This window comes from Lissotriton helveticus, chromosome 5_1 (assembly GCF_964261635.1).
Source record: "Lissotriton helveticus chromosome 5_1, aLisHel1.1, whole genome shotgun sequence".
NCBI classification, from domain to species: Eukaryota; Metazoa; Chordata; class Amphibia; order Caudata; family Salamandridae; genus Lissotriton; species Lissotriton helveticus.
In genome coordinates, this window is record NC_136065.1 from 1,131,173,427 (window position 1) to 1,131,192,634 (window position 19,208).

General features: G+C 42.5%; 1 protein-coding gene across 6 annotated transcripts in view; it reads left to right on the forward strand.

Moving 5' to 3' along the window:
* ADD3 (adducin 3) overlaps positions 1–19,208 on the forward strand; it is a 455,953-nt gene that overhangs the window by 95,398 nt on the left and 341,347 nt on the right. For all 6 annotated transcript variants that reach the window (XM_078643745.1, XM_078643752.1, XM_078643750.1 and 3 more), the window contains one exon: positions 2,166–2,213. The gene's annotated coding sequence lies outside the window, so the exon portion shown is untranslated. The remainder of the gene's footprint in view (positions 1–2,165; positions 2,214–19,208) is intronic.

The window sequence follows — 19,208 nt, forward strand, 5'->3', positions numbered from 1 at the left end:
CTGATTATCACTATCGTCTCCGCAATTTCCTATTTGCACTTCTGCACTTTCCCTTGGCCAATTTTAGCCCCAAGACCCCATTCCTTGGGACATGGCCAATATATAGGGTGTGTACCCTGGAGCCCACCCAGGCATCCACCATATCGTACTTGGGTGCCGTGGGGGAGCGCCAAGCCCCCTGCTGGCTTCCCGCATGAGCCGGCATTGCTCCCACCCAAAGGGAGCAGCTAAAAAATGCTCCAACTTATGGGCAGGAGCAATATTCAGATCTGTTTCCCTGTCTGCATTACTGTGGGCAGGGAATCATATCTGAAATCTCCTTCCCGCTGGCTGAAGCATTTCAAAAGCTCCCCCCAGCTGGGAGCAGACTTCTTGTTTGCTCTCGCTTGGGTTTTTTAATTGCTACCACGAAGCAAGAGCAAACACAAGTTTCCCTGCCCGCAGGAAACTGCTATGTCCCAGGGGTGGGCACCCCACGACATAGCAGTTTCCCTGCCTGCGCCAGTGTAGGCAGGGAAACTATGTGCCTGGGGTGGTTACCCCGGAAGATGGCAGGAGCCAACCCTGGGGGTGGACTCCCCAGGGCCAATAATGGCTCCTGGAGGGGAAGGGCGGCCCTTTGTTATTGTGGTGGGGCCCTGGGGGATGGGGGTGATGCACTGCCTCCTCCCCATTATTAATGTGTCTGGGCCCTGGAGGTTTGGGTCCTCGGAGCTGAAATTGGTCCGGGGCGCGAGGTCTATATGCTCCCTCCCTCTTTTTACCTATGGCTGGGAGATGGGGTGCACAGGTCCGAAATTGGCCTGGGGAGGGCTGTGTGTCCCGCCCCCACCCTGCAGCCTGGGACCTGGTCCACCTGGGGGCTAAAAAAAGAGGCTTGGTAGACCACACTAGCTTATTAAATATTTTATTTTTTATTTTGCTGCAAATACTCCGTGAATTCACTGCAAATTAAAAAACAAACATAACATTTTGGGCTCCAGGCTGGGTCCCTGTGGGACCCCACCACCAGGAAAAAAGGGGTATTCCTATCCTGCCCCCTTGTGTTTTTTTTTTTTGTGTGCAGCCATCTTGTTACTTGGTCCCGAGATGGGTGCCATCCTCTGCATCTTTAGATGTACATCTTTTTTTTTCCTCCTCTTTATTGCTTAAAAACTACTGAATGGATTTACACAAAATTACAAATGGATCTTTCCTGGACTAAGATCTAGCTTTTTGCCAAATTTGGTGTCATTTTGTTTATCGGTTCAGGTTGTAGTCATGTCTAAAGTCCTTATGTGAAATTGCATGGGGAAACGTGTTTAGGGACTCCCCACCCCTTATTTTTCTCTGCTGTTGCTTGACGAATGACCCCAATACTTTCCAGACAGCAGCTGAAGTGAGTGGCACATTTCGTGAAGATTTGTCAAACTGTGCCAAAGTTATTAGCGCAACAATAAACAGAAACTAGGTCCTAACTATAACTACGCCAGTAGGTAATTAGCCTCTTCGACGCAGTGCAAATTTCGCCGCGGTGCAGCGGAATTTGACGGGTGCGCAGTTCGAACGGCCCCGCCCTCCACACACGCCCACCGTAGCGTCGGACGGCCATCGAAGAGGTTAATATATAAATATATGTATGTGTATATTATGTATGTGTATATTGTGTATATTATGTATGTGTATATTGTGTGTGTGTGTGTATGTATATCATACACGTATAGTTAGCTTAACTATACTTACCATGCTTGAAAAAGGCACCAAAAGCTGCATGCGTGGTAAAGGCACTGCATGATAAAAACATTGTTGTAAAGGATGTTTCCTGATAATTTCCTTGGGTAATATTGAGGGTGACCATTGGGCTTAAAATTACAGCTGCCGCTGTGAGTTTGATTTTACTTCTACCTAGACTGCTCATGGACAGACATGCAAGCATAATTGCCTAGCATAATGAACCTTAAATTACTTTTTTTTGCACTAGTAATGTGAAGGAGCCACTCACAATGTAGGACTTATGGCAGCAAATAACTGTTTTGCTTTCACAGAAAATTTACTATGTTTGCACCTCAATCTGTGTTACCGAGCCGAAATTTCCGCCTGATTGTATACAGAAACTTAACATTTATTTAACTGTTTACAAAACATGTTGTGTCCATAAACACTGATAGATTTATCCTTTTGTTTAGGTGTAGGAGAACAGCACATCTAGAAAGTGGCACATTTTGAGAGAAAAGGTAAGGAGTTGATTTTCAGTTCTCTTGCCATGTTTAACAACTAAGTAATTGCAAGATCACAAAGTAAACCCAGCCTTGGCAAAGCCAATAGATCTAGGTTTGTATGTTAACGCAGGCAGCATTAGCATATTAAAGTAAGACAAATGGGAGGGAGTCAGCAGTATTAGACAACAAACAGGGCTAAAGTAGTCCCTTATGCCGCTCTCGAGTAGAGGAAGGAGACATCCAAAGAGGTTGAAGCATTAGCTGGGCTGAACCCTGACATGATTGACAAAGCCTCAAGCAAATGACCTCCATGGGCTAGTCTCAAAAACTACTGGTTGAAATGTGACGCACTCGATGTCCTTTCTGTGTAAATTGTTACCTGTAGACAGCTGCATTTTCAAAAGCCAGTTACTTTGTCCGTTATAGCCACATCTGTCAATTTTCGCACTAAAGTGGTCCGAGAACAATGTAATGACTAGTTTAATTTTAAACAGGGCACAGAAAATTTGTAGCATTAAGTAATTGGATAAATATATTAAAAAGGCATACAGTGAATTCTCAGTTATTTCTTTGTAACAATCCTTACATCACTGTTGGTTGGTTACTTGTTTAGTTTATAGCTGTACCCAATCACTTAAAATCAGAATAAAAGACATTTAGAGCTGCCTTGTCTAAAGCTTCATGGAGGTGGTCAGTGGCTAAATGTATAAAAGATAAGGCTTCTGTTTAAGGATCGTAATCATGTTTATTTTGTTAATTGCTTATAATATCTGTCATTTGAAGTTAATCCCCCCCGAAGGTGTGAAACCGTGTTTTGCCAATCATTATTTTGGGGGGTAGCTATTGTCAACGAAGCACTCAAGAAAGGAGACTTTAGGCCAGCCTCCTATTACAGATGAAATTCAGGCTTGGAACATGGACTCACTCGATCGCTCAATCATTCTGACATAGCAAGAAGAACCTGCAAGTAATTTAAATATGCCTGAACTACGGTCTTGATGTATGAAATTTCCCTTCACAAAAATTGATCACAAATTTTCACCGACTTATTTGCTGATCGAATGTAATTTTGCGGACTGACCTGTTGACCTAAATTGCAAATCGTAGTGGGTCGCATTCCGACCTACTTCAGAATTCAATGTTCATAGGGTAGGTCGGAAATTGTGAGCCACTATGACTGGATGCCATCAAAGGGATGGTGGCCTACTGGGGTGTGCAGACCATATGTGTGCATTTTAAATAAACTCAACGTTCTTAAATGCAGTCTGCTTTCCTTAAAGGAAGCGGGCTGCATTTAGAAATAAAAAACATGTTGTTTGCTTGCGTGGATTACTGCCTACATCCTAATAAACATTTTATTTTTTAAACTTTCAGCAAGGGAAAGTGGTTCAAGGGGCCCCATCCTACTTGCGCAATATGTTAACACCACTTGGAAGTGTGAGCAAAATGTCTATGATTTGCAACCCTATTTCAGTCAAAACTTTGATACATACTTTAACAAATTATTATTTGGAAGGGATGCACTAAAGACGACCTTTCAAATAGCAATTCGTTATGGGGTTTTAAATCCATTTTGTGATTCTTTAACGTGTTACCGAAATGAAAAATGGATTCCGTACATTACAAAAAGTAATATTGTGATTGCGGACTCTGGAGTTTAGCAAATTGCAGGCTTTGCGACCTCAAAAAGGCTTTGTAGATCAGGCCTTATGTCTCTTAATCCACATCAAAACAATTGTTATATTATTTTGTTTTGCTTATTTGTTGCCTTATGAGCGAGAAATTGACCCAATTTTTGTTTTGTATTTTTTATAATTCTAAAACTGTTTCTCAGTTTAATACTGTATCTGGGCTGTTAGGATGGACTTGTGTTGACTTTATCATCAGCCGTTTTGTAAGGATTGTGCTTGGGTCGATTTGTTTATGTTGAGATTCCTCTGAGAGTAGGTCTACTCATTCCAACTTTTGTTTGGACTCCTTTACTTTTTTGTGAACCATTTTAAGGATAATAACATGGCCTGGGGTCTGAACTTTTTTTTTTATCTAGAGGAGACTGTTCAAATTTTGCCACTGGAAGCAAAGCCTTATTTTTGGTCCTAATCTCTTTTCTCCCGTATGACTCAAAAAACAACATCCCAATAAGACCTTGATTGGTTTACAAGCGGGTCCCCTGCATACTTCAGTTGGTATGGCTTGGTTAATACATAGGGTCATCAACAGTGAATGCAATGATCTCATAGCTGACTATCCATGCCACCTTCTGCTGCATGTGAAAAAATGTCAATATAAGTGGGTGAAAAAATGTCAATATGATTATCAGGATGGGTAACTGTCCCTTTAGCTGCACACCCTATCTGATTATTTTATATAAGGCAGTGGTTTTGAAGTAAAGTTTAAGATTAGTAAAGGACTTCACTTTTTTTCCATAATAGCGTTATGGTTGACGATAGCAGTTAATGTTCATATCCAAAAAGTATTAAAAATTTACATTTTGGGTTCTAATCACTGCTCCAAGATTTTCTCACAAATATATTCTAGGGTACTTGTTCATATTTTAGGGGTCCTTTAGTAAATTACCATAGCTTCAGTTCATGCCTGATGAGTTTGTGCTAATTAATCTTGATCAAGAGAATTTAGGCGATTCTTACACATTAGTGAAGGTCCCCAAGAACTAGGAATTGGAACCGTACCTCAAAGTATTGAATTGATGGTCCAGCTACAAGGGGCGTCATCTTAAAGTGGCAGAATAATAGGTCTGTCCTTAAGCTCTGTGTTATTCATCGGGCCAGATATTATTCAAACACTAAGGAAAAACAGTGAGGCTGATTTTAAGAAAAATGCAAAAAGAATAATTGATAGACAGAATGCAGAACAATGTCATACATTCACCCCAGTACAGAGATCTGGGCCTAAGTCCATCGTTTTTTTGCTCACCATGCCATTCCAGTTTAAACCCAGCCATATTCAAATCAGTCTTCACCCTATGCCCAATGGTAACAGTCCAGCCTGAACTGCCAAGTCAGGTTCTCCCAGGGCTGGAAACAAGCATCCTAGGACCGGTTTCAGGGGTTTCACCCCTCGTCATCCAGGATAGCTTGACCCCAGTGGCATGGAGAGCACAGCGTCCACATCTGGGCATAACTGTTCCACTCAGGGTGGCAAATACAAAAAGAGCAATTGATGGACAGAATGCAAAACAATGTCATACATTCACCCCAGAACAGAGATCTGGGCCTAAATCCATCCTTTGTTTGCTCCCCTTGCCATTCCAGTCTGGGGAGGCATGGTGAGCAAAATAACGATGTGTTTAACCCAGGTCTCTTGACTGGGGGTTAATATTTTGATTTCTTCTGCATTCGGTCCATTTGTTTTTTTTTGTTTTCTCGCCCAAAGTGCCCTTGGTATGTCAAGATGTGGGTCCTGGGCTCACTGTGCCACTAGATTCAAGCTAGCCTGGGTGATGAGGGGTGAAACTCCAAAACCGATCCTAGGATGCTTGTTACCGGTCCAGGGAGGACCTGGGTTGGCAGTTCGGTCTAGACTGTTCCCATGAGGCACAGGGTCAAGACTGATATGCATATGGTTGGGGCTAAGCTGAGGTGGCATGGTGAGCAAAAGAACAATGGATTTAACCTACATCTCTTGACTGGGGATAAATGTTTTGACATGTTCTGTTCTGCATTCCGTCCATCATTTGTGTGTCTGTTGCAATCCCCAGAAAAGCCATGATACACATCTGTAATGTAGATTTTCCAGCTTCCACGAAGGAAAGTCCAGATTCTGTTATAGCTACAGACTATTGTTATGCTTCCAACTCTTTCATTTCTCCCGATGATTACAAGTATCACGGAAAAGCAATTCAAAATGGTCAAACCTAAGGTACCAAGAATCTCAGTGGAAAGAGTTGACGGATGAAAAAGGCAACAATTTGTGATTCGTCTAAATACTTTGGACATCCTCTGCGGTGCTTCCCTCATCATTCCAGTTGATATTTTTGCATTCTTTGGAAAACCACCACAACTCCCTGTTCTTATCTGTGCAAGAAATATCTCTCGGACTCCAAAATTTCCTTCACCATCCATTGTCAGTCTTTTTCTGCTTTGATATCTGTCACAGAGTCAAAAGGAAACCCTGTATCTGGGCGGAGACATTCTAAATCTTGCATCATAAATATTGGGCCATCAAACTTCATTTCCGTTAACAAGCTTCAAACGTGTAAACGTAGGATGAATAGTGATTGCTTCTGTCATAAACAGGATCACAACTTACCTTCACTACAGCTGGGAACATCTGCTTTCAATGGCAGGAATGTATGCAACCATTATGCTTGTTCAAAGCCAGCATCAGCAATCAGGTTGTTTGCCCAGTGGGTTTAAAATGGTCCTTAAAAGTGGACACCTCAGACAAGTCCACTGTCCTCCTAATGTTTTACCAGTTCGTTTCCAGGAAGTAATACTCAATATACCGTGACTCCCTGTGTCAAATGTGTACCAAACTGTGCTGCATTCTGCATGCCCTTACCCATCTACCCAAGCAAGGGTTGTGACTGGGAAAATATGTCTCTTGAAGCCTATTACCATAATTCATGCACCAATATATCAAAAAAGACCTGATTGTGCTCGGTCACAAACATTTTCCAAGGATCCTAAAGGCAGGGTAGTAATATATCTGCACAAAAGCTGCCATTCTAAAGAATGCCAATCACAGCCGGACCTGGGTGTCCAAATTTCAGTGTTTGTCAATCCACCAAACTTGTACCCCTACTAGTCAGTGTATACAAGAAAAAATGTGTGAAAGGTCAGAAAGTACTTTACGCAAGCATCACCAAGGGATCTGCTGGTAGGTACTCACCAGTTGGCTCACGTTTTTCATCATTGATGACTCAAATGACACACATTTTCTTTTTTACAGTCATCACGAGGCGTCCTTCATGCTTTTTGACGAATCAGCAGTTTGCATTGCAAAGTAGGCTGATTCCTGTCTGTTCCCAGCACTGAAGACCTCCTTTTGTATGTTGTTGCCAGAGTCAAATGATTAGTAAAGATTGAGCAGAGAGAGTATTTGTGACTGGAACGAAGATGCCTCCTTGGTTGAATTAGTTACATGTGGGTTAAATGTAATTGTTTTTTATTCTAACTGGCAGCCATCTTGGGTAATGTACTTTTTAAAGTCTTAATATGTCTGTGCTGCCTTTAGAGCAAAAAAAAAATCTTTGTGCATAATACCTGCCACCAGACATACCATAGATGGTGGAATAGCATACTTGGGAAGAGAGACGCCAACTAGTGCGAGTCTGTAAGAGAAAGAAAGTACCAATCCTTTTCCTACCCATGAAAACAAACCACACATTGTGAAACATTATCTTGGTGAAAGTACACAAAAAGCTTCCTGATGAGCAAAGGAAATGGATGAAGGGTGGGGACAATGTTTGTTAATGTTTATTAGACAACCTCGTTAGAAAGTGTCTGGAGGCTCCAGGTTTTGCATGCATACCCAAGAGTTTTATACTAAATAAAGCAGTTCACCTGTGGCACGATAATCTAAGCGCTGTTATTTTAAGGTGCAATAATAAAGTAGTAAGCTATTTCACAAGCACAATGTTTCTGAGGGCCAAGGTTGCCCCTGGCTCAGATGTCCTGAGGGCACATGTTGATTTGGACTTGGTATTCACGCTATTCCTATGCAAGTGTTCTTTCGTCTAGATCCTGTTACTGATAGATAAAAATTAGTGTTTTTCCTGAGGCTGTTTACTGTAGTCCTTCTCATTATTTTTCTGATCTTTGTATCTCATGCTGGTATTTCTGACTGGTGGTATTGATCCTCTACAGAGACGTCTTTCATTCTACCGAACACAGTAGTCACGAAGTCACTGGTAGAAACCATGTGATCATTTCAGCACAGTCAATATATTGCTTGACAACATGAGCTTTGAGATACTCCTTCTCCCATCCCCACCCAAATCTTTTTCAGAAAGGTTTGAAGGGTGATGGTTGGTATGAGCCCCATCTCCCCCCACTCACCTTTGGCATTCCCCTTAAGAGAACATGACAAGTCCTCTACCTAAATCCTTCTACCCTAAGCTTGGGCAACTGCGCGATTGTTAATTTAATCAGTGGTGGCATTTGAAGGCTTCAGCACTTGCAGCCTTTGATGCCAAGCGGCCTGGGCCTTTAGTACCACAAAAGCATTTATTTAAATAAAAACATGTATAGACGTGTCTATATGTTAGAGATTTTCCTTGTTCTTTGGTGTAATTTTTACTGCATGGCGACGTTTCACAATACTTTTTTCTGGGAGAAACTTATGCCTGGGAAAATGGATCACATGCAAAATGATTTGTTGCACGGTATTCACTAAAGTGGGGTCTGCTGGGTAAGATTGTGCTGTGCTCACATTGCATGCATTCAAACACTGATGCGCATGTGAGAAGTGTAGTGGAACAAAAATGACCATGAACATGCAAAGCACATTATGTTTATCCACGCACAGTGCTAACTTTTCAAGCGTTTGCTAGCAGGCACTCCTGCATTTCCCACAAAATATACATTCGAAATATCTAACTTGGTATTAAATACATGGGACAACATACCAGTCAGCCTATTTTTTACCTATTTGTATTAAAGTGTGACATTTATTTACTCTATAGAAAAAAAAGTAACTACATTACTAATTCTCCAGTTTTCCCTAACCTATCCTTCCACAATGGATTAATAGTGTGCCTTTAATCCAAATACGTGTTTGGGGTTTGAACGTTACAACATGGACTATACACATGAAAATTAATAGGAAAGACCGCACACCGCCCTCAGATATTTAGAATATCCACGTTCAATCCCTCATTATCAAGGGCTGAGAGAATGTTGGGTAAAGAGGAAGTTTTAACCAATAGGGGTTAAAGGAAGTCTCTGCGTCCTTAAACCTCGTGAGTTAAAAGCCTTTTCCGTGGCGTTGCTCAGGCGGTTCGTCCTCGATGCTTCGGGTTTCTCTCCTGAGGCTGGCTGTCCTTGCTGTGTTCCCTCGCTTGCTCTGCTTCACGCGGGGCTTTGAGAGCGCGTTGAGGTCAGCACGCATCAGCAGCCTGCCATGTTTACATGTGATTGTACCTTTGAGGCGGCGCTGCACGCGCAGGCACACACAGCTGGGGAGTGTTTACTACTGCTTTGCATTGTGACGTTGGCGAAAGCTGGTCGACAAGGGTGACTCAGCTTCCGGGTGACCCACCTTCAAAGCCTCGCGCGCGCTCCATCGCACCACTGGTCTGGAGCTGCATTTCTGAGGTTTCTTCACATGTACGCGTGCGCGGGGGACGCAATAGTCTTATATTCTTGTTATCTGGACCATGTAGACAAACTCTTTACCTTTGTCTGTCTTGTAATTCTGGTGTACTTTCTGCTAACTCGTGAATACATACGCCTGTCGCCCTACAGAATCCACCTCAAGTAAGATATGGGCATCGCTGTTGGATAAAGCAGTTTTCTAATGTCTGCTGTGCCACCTGGAGTGGCATAGTATAAAGGAGGGGAGCCTTCAAGCACCTAAATCCAGATACGTTGTTTGATTCCACAGTTTCTGAAATGGGATGAGGACTGCGTCAGACCTATTAATTAGCTTTGGGTGAGATGTGCACATACTTATTCACAATTTATTCTTGGTGAGGGCGAGAGGTACATAAGTTGTGTGTTGGTGTGTGATTCATGACTTATCTCTCCTGGTCATAGAATGCTTAATTCTGTAATGCTCTGCACGTTTGAATTGCATCCAGAAACCATTAAAGCTATGACAGGTTTTTCAAGAACATTAAAGTTTTTTGTTCTGTTGCAGGGTGCCGTATGGGAGACTGTGCCCCCCCCCATACACACACACACACACATCTTAACATGTGGCTTGTAAACTGCATTCAGTGGCATATATCTGTACCAACTGGAACAGACAATAGGGCCCAGGCACCAGAATAAAAGTAGCCCAATTAGTGATTAAAATACCTAAAAAGTGGACCATGCTTGCAATTTTGGACAGTTTTCAACTTGTAAAGACACTCTGTAGAAGTGGTTTGTCAGTATGGAAGACTACATAGGGTTGAACTTGCTGCAGGCAGTGTTTTTGTTTTAATATCTGGGAAATCAACCGTACAGACCGGCCCAGTAGACCATAAAGCAGTCAGACAAAAAGCTAAACAACTGGCCCACACACTGAACTGTCTGACCAGCCCATCGGGCACTGCTTGATTGCCCTACAGGCCTGTCCAACCCTGGTCTGTACTATTGTTCGTGACCATAACCAGTGCTGTAATCATTATTTGTACTATGGCATTATTGAGAACGGTTGGGAGAACTAATATTTATGTTGCATTGTATACTTTTCTGTTCTTCTGGAATGGCCTGATCATATCCAGGCCCTTTGCATATCGTCATGCTAACATCAATATCCTGTAATGATTGCTGAAATAATTGCCTACCGTCTGTGAACAGACACCTTTTGGTTTTGTTTGTTCTATTTTACTAAAGTGCATCTTGTATTGATCAAAACTCTGGATCTCTGCCCAGCTGTGAGTGTCGCAAAGCAACAGTTGGTTATTTAATTGCATCCTATGTTTACCAGGATATGACCTCTATAAATCCTAGGTTTACAAAGAAATTCTAACTGAGGACAGCATTCCGCTGTAATATTGGGAGTGCCTCAAAATCATTAAAGATGAATCTTCAAGAATGGGACATCTTTCTTTCTTGTTCCTTTGCCTATATCTTTAGTTCGGGGAGCAGAGTGTCCGTTTCCTCGGTTTCTATTTCTCCCTACCTCCTTTTTCCCTGTCTGAGAGATGAGGTTGTGGAGCTGACAGCCATGCTTGGAGAAGTCCGTGTCCAATTCCAGAGCATACTCTTTGCACTGAATTTAAATAAAAATGTGCCCAATGGTCTTCTCCCTCCTATTTATTGAGAAGGCTCAGAGGCACTCAGTATCCCTGAGAGTGGTATGGTATACCCGATGTCTCCAAAGAGCGTCAGTAGGGCGGTTGTGCTCCACCAACTGAGCAATGAATTGTTGCTCAAGTATGGCTCTTCTGTTGATATCTGCTGATGCAGCCATTCACCAGAAGCATGCCTGTATCTGTTCCTTCACATGGAAATGTAATCTGATCCTCTAAGGTGAGTTTTGGAAGGACTGATTCACTGTCTGAATAGAAATGTATGGCTATTGCGTTAATCCTTCATATTGTAAACCCGTGCACTGTTAGATTAGTACTTTCTCTTTCAAGGGGAGATCTTGAGGATGCAGATTTCATCTCCTCTGTAACGAACCCTGGTTCTTGTTGGGTTTGGTGCTTTTGCCGGCATTAGACCGCAGCAATAGAAGTAAATGGTGATGCGAGATCCATCTACCATATTATTCATTCCACATACCAGCATTGGTAATAAATTGAGAGTTGCAATACTGTTTTATTTAAAGGTTTCCTGATTGAACATAAAGTTATTAGAGTTGTCCAGATTATGAACGTTTCATGCCATAGTTCCAACTATGGTTTTGACTACTACCGCTTTACAATTCATCAGTGTTTAACAGTTACAAATGTTAAATGTGATCCACCAGTACTCAACACACCATCTTCTAATGTGAACTGTAATACATTTACAGCATGTTTGGTCACTCTACCACATGGTAGGATCATTGAAATTTAGTATTCTGGCCTCCTGTGCTCACTTGGTGAGACGCTTTGACCACCAACTGTTTAATCGGCACCAGTATGTTCATGGAGTTTGTTTTTCCTCGGAGTAGTGAGGCAGAGATGACTACTAGGCGACATCTCTCACCGCTGTGGTGAATCCACAGTGTATGCCTACTACCGGTGGCTCTCCAGTACCAAGTTCACCTTGGTTCTACCAAAACTAGGCCGTGCACTATGGCCAGTCTTAGTAAATAACCCCATCCTGGCAAAATCTCAGATACTGGATCAAGGCAGGCCTACTGTCTGACTATACATCGCTTCACGATCTGCCCCAGCCTTGAGGGTCCACTGGGGTGACTACCATTTCTAGCACGTTTTGTTGCAATCCTACACAGATGAACACAATACAAGGTAAATGAGGTGTATGGTATTTTAGAAAAAAAATGGTACAGCAAAGCATTCATTTAAAGTCCAGACTGATCCGTATTGCAGAGTCTCTTGGATGAATGAATAAATCAATAGTTTATAGAGCGCAAACAATTCCTGTAGGTGGGGTGTACAAGCGCTAATGGATTGCAGGTGGCACAGAGAAAGGCTAGTTGGAGCAAAAAAAAACGTTTTTAGGTCTCGCGCCTGCGATGCATATGGCGAAGCCATATGCATCGCGCCAGGCGCGATACTATAGTTGCGGAGTCTGCTTCCCAGGAGACAGAGACTGTCGCGCGCACGCTCAGGAAAGCGATCGGAGCCGGCCGCGCGCGCGCGTTCCCAATCTCCTGTCTCTCTGGGAAGCACACAAGCAAGCCCCGCCAAGACATCACGAGCACGTCCCAGCCCGGGGTGCCAGCCAGAGCCAGCCCGCGCGAGGACACCCCCTTTTCTTTTCCCAGCTGCCGTCATGGGAGTGGAGATCGAGACCATTTCACCCGGGGACGGTAAGCCGCCAGGCGGGAGGGGGTTACGCGTGCGCATGGGTGCCGAGCAGGGAGGATCCCCGGGGCTGGCTGGTTTCTAATTCTCCAGCTGAATCCCTGATATCCGTATACATTAGGCAGTGTGAAGAACTGCTTGAAACCCCGACGCTTTAATCTCACGTGCTCGGGGAGTTTGGCTGGCTGGGAGAGTCCCCTGGCAGTGTGTCGGCTACTGTGTACCACCGGCAGAGAGGGTGAGCTCACACACAAGTGTTTGCAGAGCGCTTATTACAGACCGTTCACAGTCACAGTAAGCGGAGGTGTGCAGTTAGTTTTACACAATTTCCCTACAAAAAAGGTAGAGAGATCAGTTTGACAGATGTGTTATCACACAAAGTAATTAGTAATATTGCATTCTCAAAAAGTGCAATAATGCTGATTTTGTTTACTACCTCTGGTGAAAGAAACCTTTAAACACAGCTACCTATGATGTATCCACAGATAAAAATCTCATCGACACGTGACACGGAGAAGAAGCAACACCTTACAGTCAGTAGTATTACTGGGGACAGGGAGGAGAGGCTAGTGCCCCATCAGTAAATGATTTGCCCCGCCCACATAATCCCCCACTGACAACAGCTACGGCCAGAACAAAAATAGGCACTATTCTCTCCTGGGAAGAGTATTGTTGTTGCTGTTTACACACCTGTCAAAATACTGACAGGGTGAAAGTTAAAGAAAGTGCACTTCATTCAAGTGAGTGGCTGCATTCTGTGTGTGGGGGAGAATAGTTAAAAAAGATGCAAGTACGTGCAGGACAGATTGAAAAGAGGGTGCTGAAAAAACAAGGATTTGCAATGCAATAGGTCACGCATTTGCGAGAGTTTAAGTTATTGGCATTGTAAATGACACTGCCTTTCATTTATTTGTATTAAAAACCAACGCATAAATAGAAGGCATTGTAATTTACAATGCCAATAGCTCAAACTCTCGCAAATGCTAGACCTACTGCATTGCAAATGCTTGTTACATTTGTTGCAGAAAAGTGTCTAGGAGTTGATGGAGAACAACTCTCTATAGAACGCATTCCGTTGATTGCGGTCAGGGAACATTCTCCCTGTCTGACTCGTTTGATACATAGCATGGAAGGAATGGTTGTCTCAGCTGAACTGAGTGAGCAGTTGGTAGTGTACCGGTAGACTAGGCATTGAAGATAGGAAGGGCCTTTGTGACCCAGTACTCTAAAAGTAATGTATTGCACTTTAAATTTGACTTCTCTAGTAATGAGAAGGCAAGGAAGTTCTTTTAGGCCTCTCGAAATTGGGTGGTTTCTGGGGATGCAAAGGATCCGTCTCGCTGGCATTTTTTTTTAATAGTTTGCAAGCTGTGAATGAGATGTTGTGGGAGACCAATGTATAAGGCACTGCCTTATTTCCAACGGTACTTATTATGGTATGGACAATTTTCTTGCTCTTGTCCATGGGGGGACGTCAAAGATTTTTCTGATGGATTTTAAAAGCGAAAAGCAGGTTGCAGGCAAGGCATTGCTATGAAGTTCAAAGGATAAGGAATCTACTTTGACACCTCGGTTCTTAGTTAGGATGGAGTTTAACGTTTATGTAAGAATACATTTCAACATTTCAGTTCTTAGCATACCTATATATTCACTACATTTTACCAGAAACCTTTTTAGTCTCCTTGCAGTTTCTAGTCCTATTTTTCGACGCCAATCATTAGAGTGGTTTAAAAACTTAACCACTACCAATATATTGAATGGCATGTGCATGGAGTTGCAAATGGTGTTTTGTGAAGAAGAAAAAATTTATAAAACTGAAATGAAGAAATGTGGGGAAAAAACCCCAAACTCAATTTGATAACTTGGGAGAGACATTTTAAGGCATAGGCTAAGTGGGCAGGGCCCCCTCCTTCCAAGAGGCCAGTGGGAAAATGTTTTTTTCTCTTTCACCTCTGTCTATTCTATTTCCCTATCTTAACCACGCTTCCCCTCTGCCTACCTCTGTTTCTGTCTCTGTTGGCTTACCCCGGCATCATTTTAATGATTTTTGGGTTCCCGGGAAAGACCTATTGAATCTGTTTTTGTGACCCTGCTAGTTTAACGTATAATTTAATATTGTTTAGCATCATGCATGCTTGAGTTAGCAGTAAATGGGTAATAACATGTAAATTTTGTTTCATACAGGTACTTCCAAAATAGGTTTTGCCCAGGGCCACCCAAATCCTTAAGATTACACTGTCACAGGGTGTATCAAGTACACACTGGTTGATGTGCATTTCGGGAGTGCACGGTTGGATGCTGGGAAGCACAGGGTGGTGTGCATCAAGCGCCCAGCATGACTGGCTGCTCAGAGCTCAGGGTGGTGTGCAGTGCTGGGTGCGGGTGAGAACATTGAAGAGGAGATGGGAAGAAGGGTCACAGCTACAGGCATGTAGCGATGTCAGAGGTCAATAATTTTAACTACTGATTTACATACACCTAGAGGTAGTAGGCAATCCGATAAGATGCAAAAGCTGATAGATTAATATATGGACGATACTCCCGCCTGCCTTAGTGTAAACTGCAGAACATGCTACTGTTCACCTTTCTGATTAAGCAGGGTCCAGAAGTATAATGGCACATCACTGTTGGAATCTTAACCTTCGAAGGACAGAATTTCTGCTTGCTGTCTGCAACCCTGGAGACAGAAATCCGCTGTTTCAGCTCTTGCATTCTACAGAGTTTTTGTTTCCAGTGCCTTATCAGTAGTCTTTGTAGTGAAGAGTAAGCTTCTGCTTGACTCTTATTTAAAATGTGTTCAGTGCATCGACTTTCAGCTCCCTCAACTGACGAACAATGAACAGAAGTAAAACAATTTAACTTTATTTTCAGGACCTAGCTATTTTTAGCCAGATTATTCCAGCCTTGAGCTAACTTCCTAGGCTATCTTCTGTAGGTTTACTGCATATATAGGTTCCATAGCTGAAGTATAAGGTACTCTGCTTAAACTTCCTGAAGAACAAATCATTTAGATGCTGCAATATCGATCCATAAGTCTTTGTAATGTTTTCCGTCTCATTGCTTAAGGAAGTGTATCCTTCGCCAGATCTAATCGAACAGTTTATACCTCTAGACGACTTCATAAGAAATGAATGGTATATGTAACCCATATACTCTCATGTGGTGTACAGATTGTTGATCCACTGTATTGTGTAACCCATGAATATAACCTATAAATCCTAATTTATTTTCTGTTCTCTCTCCACATAGTAGACGATCAAACATATTACTCCATTTCCCTAGAATTACTCTAGGCTTAATAGCTTGTGCTGCTTGATGTCAATCTCCTTTAAAAAAACATTTAAATATATTTTTGTTTTTCAAACAAAAGAAATGCATTCGTGTTACAACTGGCGTCTCTTCCCATATTTCTTCCTTTTACAAGCAAATAGCGAACTTTCCAGTGCGTATGTACAGTTGTGCGTTAAGGATCTTAAAACAATGGATGATCTAACTTGGTCTAACAAGGTGGCTCGGGAGTGGACTATATTTAGAATCTCTCTTGGTGGAAAGGTTTGTTTAGTTCCCACTCAACAAAAAAGACCCGTTCCATAGGGCCTTCGTGCTGTGTCTGAGCACATATTCTGGACGAGCAAATAAAGAGTAGGTTATATTTTCTCTCACATAGATTGGTGTCACACACGGGGTCCCTCCCTTTGTGGATTGTTTTCTAGTTGTAGCGACAGCTACATAAGGATGTTCTTTTATCATCTTGCCCTGATGATACCGTTCATCTAATACAGGGTCGAAACGTCCTCAGCATCCTACATACAAACAAACCTAACAAAGCTTAACTCAGGAAGAGGCTCAGATCTTAAAACCTTTTTTTAGTTGGTTGTCAGTGGAGCACATGTTTTGTATATGAATATGTTTTTGAATTTGTTTTTATCATTGTCTTAGGGAGGTTCAGTTCCATGTGGGATACAATGTTCTTGTTCATCCCAGGATGCTTTGTTTCTGGTTCAGGGAAGACCTGGCTTGGCAGTTCGGGCTGGACTGTTCCCACGAGGCACATGGTCAAGACTAATTTGCAGGTAGCTGGGTCTGAACTGAGGTGGCAAAGTGAGCTAAAGAATGATGATGGATTCAACCCAGATCTGTGACTGGGGGTGAGTGTCTGAAAAGTTTCAGCGCTCTGTCCATCTGCTTGTGTTTTTCTTGTTCGCCCTAAGTTGGCAGGGTATTTATTTATAAAGTTTTATATAGCGCAAACTTGAACCCGAAGGATTGTCGGAGCGCTTTACAATTAGAGGGAAAGGTAACAAATCAAAACATGAGTCTAACATGGGGAATATAATAGGCATTGAGTCAAATAGTGCACACATAACGGCTCATTTATAAAACCTGAGTGAACGAGGAGTGGGCTATATGATGGAGCATAGTGATCTAAGGGGAGTAAGTGAAAATCATATACAGGAATAATAACCAATACAAAATAATAATCTAAACATGAGTCATATGGGGCATCTAATAGGCATTGAATCAAGTGGTGAACATCTAGTAGATCATTTATACACCTGGGTGAACGAAGAATGGGCAAGACGATATAGCATAATGACTTAAGGGAGGCCCAGACATGGGTCCCTTGCTCACTTTGCCACGGGATTCAAGCTATCCTGGCTGATGAAGGGTGTTTCCCAGGATGCTTGTTTCAGGTTCAGGGAAGACCTGGCTTGGCAGTTCGGGCTGGACTGTTCCCATGAGGCACAGGGTCAAGACTGATTTGCATATAGCTGGGTCTGAACTGAGGTGGCGGAGTGAGCTAAAGAATGATGATGGATTCAACCCAGATCTGTGACGGGGGGTGAGTGTCTGAAAAGTTTCAGCGCTCCGTCCATCATCTCGTTGTGTTTGTACTGTATTTACTGCACATGCTATTAAATTTATAATTTGGAGTAGTGGTTTCATCGTTTGTAAAGAACATGAATTATGTACAGCCATTATTGATGATTTTGTAAATAATTATGCCAATGGGAACTGCTGTTTATATATCCAATTTGTTCAGCATATTATACCTTGGCCATCTAAGCCATTTGTGTGCAGAGATCAGTTGAGAAGGAATAATATTAGTTTAGGTGTGTTTACCAGCTGTGTACCGCAGGTTAAGTGAGTTAAAACCGAACCGAAATAACATTAAAAGTTCTCCAAAAGATGTTATTGTCATTTTCTTGTCCACCATTTATGGTGGCTCTGGTGCTGTATGTGCTGTATTGAGAACATTGTTCACAATATTAGTTCTCCCTCCACTGTGTTGATGATTTTGCAATGATTTCAAAGCATTCATATGCCCATGTGGCGTGGTCTACATTATATTAAACTGGTGGGTGGAAAAAAGGCGATGGGCTCTCATTGTCTGACAATAACTGGAGGAGGGCTGAGTCATAATTGGATGAATTTCTCTACTAAGATTTTATGGGACTATATTAATTTATTCTATTTTAAAGTCTCTTCTTTTGAACTTGCAACTTTTATATATGTTATAACACTTTTTTTTGTTTTTAAAGTGGCGGATATTCAGATTTTCTTTTCCCCCACACCAGAATGTATCCCTCAACAGGACCATGTGAAATGAGTACTTTTCAGCTTCTGGACCAGCAAACTTTATTTTCTTCTGTCTACTATTAAGTCCCGTTCTCCTCTCGACCCTTGTTCTCCCTCGGTGTTTTGTAAATTGTAATCACAACCATTGGATTTACTTACTCAGCTGTTAAATGCCTCCCTCGCGAAGGCACTGTTCCAAAGGTATCTTAAGAGAGTACCAGCGCAGCGGCCTTGAACAGTTGTCTACACGCGTTTTTTCATGGATGAACCTTAACTCACTCAAATTAAACGGGGATAAGACTGAGCTGGTGGATAACCTTCCCCATCTCTGGGGGATCCCATCTCTGGCCAGAGGGGATGGGTACCATTTCAACCCCCGTACTTGTGGTCCAGAACCTGGGAGTTTCGTTGGAAAGTGAATTATTCACAAGTTCTTAGACCTAGTGGTTTCGGGCTGGCAGAGACTCCTCAAAATAGGATGCAGGTTGTATATACACTCTACAGTTATATACAATTGTCAACCTCTCTATTGAAATCAAAACGAAACACACATTAGATATACACTTTACAGTTACATGCAAGCATCAGACTTTCCCATTGCACAAAGGTCACACAGTCACCAGTCTGTCTATGCCTTGTGGCTCAGATCCGCATTCTCTCAACTCCACCTGCCAACGATGCATGTTGCGACTGCTGGCACCATGTGGACTAGATAGTAGGAACCACCTAAACACAGACCGAAATAGTTACTTAGTTTCGTCCATCCAAACTAGACCTCTAGGCGCCCAACGGCACCTGCTTGCATGCGGATTGCTAATCCCCTCATAGACAAAAGGGTG